This window comes from Ochotona princeps, chromosome 5, assembly GCF_030435755.1.
Source record: "Ochotona princeps isolate mOchPri1 chromosome 5, mOchPri1.hap1, whole genome shotgun sequence".
Taxonomy (NCBI): Eukaryota; Metazoa; Chordata; class Mammalia; order Lagomorpha; family Ochotonidae; genus Ochotona; species Ochotona princeps.
The window spans coordinates 93,302,671-93,309,336 of NC_080836.1; the positions used below are offsets into that span (position 1 = coordinate 93,302,671).

A 6,666-nucleotide genomic window follows, 5' to 3' on the forward strand; every position below is an offset into this window, starting at 1 on the left:
CCTTTGTTTTTTTCCCCTGGCCCCAGATACAGGGTAAAATGATATTGATGTGGAAACAATGGTATCACCCACTTTCAAAAAAAAAAAACCCTTTATTTCCTTAGTACTGAATAATATATATATATATACAGAATTTTATATATATATATATATATATATATACACAGAATTATATATATATATATGTAAATAAACTTTAGGCTTTAAGTCTTCAGTTCTATAAGTTTCCATTTTTTGATAACAGAAAAATAAAAAATATTTTTTGCAAGTTAACATTTGCTAACATATGAGCTATGTCCGGGTTTGGATTTTGTGCTATTATCCTGGATCCTTATTCAGCAATATGTGCAAATTGGAGATGGGATGTATTTTAAATGAACTCCTCCAGGGTCTCAGGAACACTTTTGGCTCAGCTCTCTATTTCCTTATTAAATGCGTGTTTACTTAGAAGTGGCCATGCATAAAAGCAGAAAATTCCTAATAAGGTTGTGGCCTCCTGGTTTCGGTATTGTGGCAAAATTATGAAGGCCAATCCCCAAGTGTGTATATGCCTCCTGGTATACCACACACTTAGGGTACTTGCTCAAAAGAACCTTCCTTTTTTTGTATTTTAAAGAAGGGAGTAGGATAGGGAATGGACAAAGTATGGAATAGGATGTGGGCTTAGAGTTTAGCAGGAGATGGAAGCCAGTAACTGGCTGGCTTCTTAAATAGAAAAAGGAGAAAAAATCATAAGCAACAGAGGATTCCTAATGGCCTGACTATGCCCACAGTTGCCTGAGGCTGAGCCTGTTTCTGGCTAATAATGAGCTTTCTGGCTGCTGGAGTCATTTTTTGACTCTGTACCCTGGAGCCCAGGGCAACGTTCATTAACAAACTAGAACTTTACCTGTGGGTTATTTGTGTTGGTGTTTCTTGCCAGAATGAATTGTTTGTTAGCATTTGTAAGAAATCTGCTCTTCTTCTCTGTAGATAAATGGTTTAAAATAAAGTGTGATCAGTGCAGTAGGGGTGAGCCAATGAAACTGGTTTTCAAAGGAGACTGCAAAGCCACTTGAAAGGAGATTCAGGGACAGATCAAGGTAAGTACACCAATAAATTCCAAATCACTCAGGACTAACGTGAGTTTGGTCCAGTTATTTGAGTTGACTGAAGGATGGAATTGGATGAACCACGTGGTGACATCATTTGCTAATGCAAGTATGTAAGTTTTAGTAGTTGTGCTACATAGTCACTACACTTGCCACCAGTATCAACCAGCCCACGCACTTCCTTCCACCACATAAACATGGGAGGGGATGTAAATACAGGAGTGGGCTGAAGATCTGGGATTTAGGAATGCAAAGTTTGGGGGGGGGGTGTTTGTTTATGTGTTTGTTTACCTTTTAAAGATTTATTTTGTATTTTTGGTTTTTTCATTTTTTTATATTTTTGACAAGCTTTACATAGTGAATTAGGGTAAAAAGGTTCAAGGACTATAGGGAAGTGGGTAAGACCATTATTTCCATACTGTTTCCTTCATGTATCTGAGATAAAGGGGATACTGAGGGAGAAGCCCCACCCAGTTTCCCACCCACCCCAAGTCCTGGATGTAGGGCATGCTCTGAGATACTTGCTCAAGTGGTTTTGATAGTTCACCAGTTATGAATCGCTATAAATCTTGCCACTTCGTGGACGATGAAGTCGTTGAAGAATCCACTGATTGACTTAGTCCATCATAGAGTCTCCGTTTGCCTAGTATTTAGCTGCCAACGTATAGCTGAGGTGGTTGATTGACTTGTTCTGTCTTCAGTCTCTTCTTGGTTAGGGTTCTCAGTTCGGCATTTTGACTGGGGAGATCTCCAAAGAAACCTTGAGGTGTTCCCAGGCCAGATTATTGTGTGTACTAGCAAGCACAGGGCCCGGCACAGTCCATCACCCCGATCAGGTGGTGGTTGCAATTGCTGGGTTGGTTCTGTTTTCAGCCCTGTCTTCCACTGGAACCAAAGGGTGTTGCAGTCCAGCCTGGTTCTGCCCAGCACATACTTGGCCCTCGCATAAACCAGTGGGAGCTGCAGCCTAGTTGGAGCGACCCACAATAACCGCCACCAGGCCTGCCCCCTTCCCTGGTTTGCTTGTATGTGTAGCAATAGCCCAGTCTGTCCCACATCCCATTTGGCTCTCATACATGTTGATGGGTATTGAAGCTTACTTCCATCTAACCAGCTCAACTATCCAGCCCTCATGCATGTTGTTGAGTGACTCTCTGTCTAGCCAACCCAGCCCCCGTCCTAGTTTTTGTGCCCTCCCGTGGCAGTGGTAACCCAAGAGGGAGGAGCCCACTATTTCCCTCCCAGGTCTCTCTCACTTGCAGATTATGCACTCTCCAGGTGGTTCTGCAGTTTGGCTTCACAGAATTAGCCTCCTGTGCCAGCTTCTGCCAGCTGATGCTGTGGCTAATCCCAAACAACCCTCACCCACTCTAATTTATGCTTGCACTAGTAGGAATAATCAGCCCAGCCTGGCTTTTACCTGATCTAGTCCACATGAGGCGCACAGGAGTTGTAGCCCTGCAAAATCTGGTCTGCCCCCATCCCAGCCCACGCTCTCCAGTGGGAGTAGCTGCCTGGCAAGGGGACCTTCCCTTATTCTCCCTGCTGGCTCTGCCCCCTCCCTTCCTGGTTCTCACGTGTACTGGTAGGGCACTGCAGTCACATCCAGTACAGGCAACCTTACCTTGGCATTCTGTATTGTGCACTGGTTTTTGTCGCAACTGAACCTGGCTCGGCCCACACTCTGTTCTGGTGCTCAGATTTGCCAGTGGATGACGTGAACTGATTCAGCCTGGTCTTCCCCCGACCCATGCCAAATGTATGCCAGTGGAAAACTTTCCATGGCCTATTCTGGGCTGTTTCCTATCATGCTTCTTGCACTTACCTGCAGGGACTGTGTCCTGCCAGAGGAGTTGCCCAGGCTCCTCCATCAGAACCCCTCCCAATGCCAGATTTTGCGCATAGCAGGGGGTCGATGAGCCAGCCCTACTCAGTTCACCTCCTGTCCTAGCAGGAACAGTGGCTTTTCCTGACTGGCCTTCAACCCAATCTGTTTCTTGCCATTGGATGTTTCAGTCCAGCCATGGCTCATCCATACCCACATATGGCTCACATATGGCTCAGTAAGGGTTGAGACCTAGCCTAGTCCATCCCGCATCTACCCTGGTCCTCCAGGACACCAGATGGTGTTGGGGTCTGGCCTGGCCTGGTGCATCCAGTCCCAGTCCACACTTGTGTCAAGGGAGACTACAACCGTTTCCTGATCAGAACGCAGCCCCCATTCCAGCCCATGCGCCCCTTGGTGGGAACCTCAACCCAGTTAGAGTGTCCCCTTTGCTCCCCCACCAGGTCTGTTCCCAGCCATAGATCACGCACATGCCAGTGGTTGCTCTGACTCAGCTTAGCTCAGCCCCTCACCTGTCCCGGCCTCTGCCTTAGACACTGCGGCTTAGTGTCCCTGACTCATGCAGACCAATAGGTGCAAGAGCCTATCTCAGCATGACCTGTGCTCCATGCTGGTTTCTAGTTTCCCTTGTAGGCTAAGGTTTGCTCAGTCCTGTCCAGTACATCCCGTTCCATTACCAATTTACACATTAGCCAACTGTTGGAGCTACTTTGCCCAGCTTGTCTGACCCCCCAGGTCTGGATCACATGTTCACTAGCGGGAGCTATGACTCGCCAGGGGAGTTTCGCAAGTTCCTCCACTTGATCCACTCTCCAACCCAGTTCTCATACATGCCAATGGGTTTTAGGCCAGTGTCTGGCATAGTCTGGCCTTCCATTTGGCCTTGTATGAGCTGGTGAATGTTGCAGCCCAGCCCACCCCACACACTATTCAGGATGCACATTTGGGTGCTGCTGCCTTGACCAGTCCAGACTGTTGCGGGTTCCTTTACCTGTGATTGATGGCAAGCTCCTTCGTCACACCTAGCTTAGTCCATCACCACCCAAACTCTTGAGCTAACCAGTGGGGCTAGAATTTCCACAGGGTTTGGCCCACACATCCCCCACAGAATCTACCCCCAGATATGGTTCTCAAGTGCTAGTTCATGTCATGGCCCTGCCTAATGTGACCCATCTGCTGATACATCATCATGTCAGGAAATAGGATATCCTGCTGGACAAGCCCAGAGCCTTAGCTTTTGCATGAACTGGTGTTCAGTGCTCAGCATTGTTAAGTGATTGCAAGTTCTTCAAAGGAAGAGTTACTGTCAGTGGGAATCTTTACGATGGACTCACATCCCAGAAGCACAGTGGGTTCAACCTGGAGCTAGCTAAGCAGCGATTCAAAGAACCAAAACCCCAGAGTTTCCTGGCCAGGTGGCCAGTAGGCAGAGCCTGGCGCCAAATGGCACACTTGCCAGCGGGGACAGCTCACCATGTGCACATGGTGGCTGGCGTGTGAGATCCAGGCATGAGAAGCCCAGTCCTGAGACCCAGCAGCAGCCAGGAGGCTGCTGGAAGTTTAAACCCCCAGGCCCAAGGTCGCGCCCCTCTCCAATCCCATTCACCACCCAATGAGGGCAGTGTGTTGGCCTCAGACCTACCCAGTCATGGAGACCTCCCCCCTCGGTGTACTCACCCTGGAAGGAGCATCCCCTGAAGCCCAGGCAGGCCTGGGGACAGCTCACCACGTGCATGTGGTGGCTGGCGTGTAGGATCCAGGCGTGAGACGCCCTGTCCTGGGACCCACCAAGATTTATTTTATTTTTATTGCAAAGTTCGATATACAGAGCGAAGGAGAGACAGAGAGGAAGATCTGCCGTCTGATGATTCACTCCCCAAGTGCCACAATGGCTGGAACTGAGTCGATCTGAAGCTAGGAACCAGGAGCCTCTTCATGGTCTCCCATGTGGATGCAGGGTCCCAAGGTTTTGGGCTGTCCTCAACTGCTTTCCCAGGCTACAAGCTGGGAGTTGGATGGGTAGCTGGGCCTGACAGGATTAGAACCAATAGCCATATGGGACCCCAGCATGTGTAGGCAAGGACTTTAGCAACTAGGCTATCATAATGGGCCCTTTTTTTTAAATAGTGAAAAACATATATTTAAATTAGAAAACTGAATGCAGTTTAGATGATCCCAGTTTTGTTGGCAACATCCAGAGGCTTCCAGAGTCAGCCGCATATCTGCCTTCTTTTCTCCATCAGGCCTGATCAGGGTATTGACTTTGGCCACATCAATGTCATAGAGCTTCTTCACGGTTTGTTTGATCTGATGCTTGCTAGCCTTGACATGCACAATGAACACGAATATGCTGTTGTCTTCCATCTTCTTCGTAGCAGACTCTGTGGTCAGGGGGCACTTGATGAGGGCACAGTGGTCAAGCTTGTGTCTCCTGGGGGCACTCTTCCGAAGGTATTGGCACTGTAGGTGCTGCAGCTTGGGCCGCTGGGAGGTAGGTGACATGCAATCCTTATACCCGTAGACACCTTTCAAAACCATCCCCTTGGCCTTCAGAGCCTTCACTTTGGCTTTGGCTTTGGCTTTGGGAAGGGCAGGCACTATCTTGGTGAAAAAAGAGGAATGCAAGGTTTTGTTATATACAGCGCTTACGTAGGAAATTCTTGTTTACTCACCACGGTGTAACTGTGCGAACACGTTTTGATTTTTACTTTAATCTCTAGGTTTAACAACATTTTTGAAAAGTGATCATGTCTTTCCTTTGTGAGGCAGTTACACAATTGTTCCAGAAACATGCACATATTTTCTTTGTGCAGTGAAATTGTCCAGAAATTGATTTTGGAGAATTAAAAAAACCTGTCATCTAGAGACTATAACAGAATATTTTTTAAAAAATATATAATAAAAATGTATTATCTATCCCTGTGGAGGTTTTGGTAATGCAGGAATGGAGGACACATGAAGTTTTGTGTAAGTGGTGAAGAATTGTGCTGGAAGGAACACTGGGCCACATGAAGGTTGCTGCTAGTGACATGGCATATATAAATTCCAGTTACATTCTTCAAAGGAGGACAGTAATTGCTGAAAATCCGAGTGCCACCTTTATCCTGAGGGTTCCTTTTAATTGAAGCTAAATTCTCTATTTCCTTAATTACTGTGCCTTTCCCTGGTACTTCAAGTAAATATCCCATTGGCTCCGATTCTGCCAATTTACATTGAAGTGTAAAATTCCAAAGATTGGAAAGAGGAACAATCCATTAATAGAGCCCCTCAAATCCTGGGCTAGCTCTTTTGAAGGGCATTGCTAATGATTTCTCAACAAATTAAGCTATGGCCATTTAAGTAGAACACACTTTTTAAATTTGCAAACCTAGAGACAGTATGACCCAGAAATCCCATCCAATGGCTCACTCCTGAGATACTGAAATCTACTGCATTTCTCCTAGAGGAGTGTCAGAGCCACACCCTTGACTCACTATGTGCTTCCCCCCAAGAAATGCATTGATTGGCAGGAGAGTGGAATCAGGGAATGAAGACAGAAATCTACACCAAACACACTAGGATTTCAAACTTAGCATCCTACCTAACATCGCAAGGAGACCTAACATCAACAGGAAACCAAATGCAAGCTCCTGTTAACTATTTGCATTCCATACTAGTTCGAAGCACTAAGCAAGCAGCAGAGTCAGCATGACAATATTGCTCCCTCCAGCTGCACTCAAGTTCTTTTTG

General features: G+C 46.7%; 1 pseudogene; it reads right to left on the reverse strand.

Annotated features, from left to right (window-relative positions):
• Positions 1 to 5,102: 5,102 nt before the first annotated feature.
• Positions 5,103 to 5,669, reverse strand: LOC101528277 (large ribosomal subunit protein uL23-like; annotated as a pseudogene).
• Between the last annotated feature and the right edge of the window lie 997 nt (positions 5,670 to 6,666).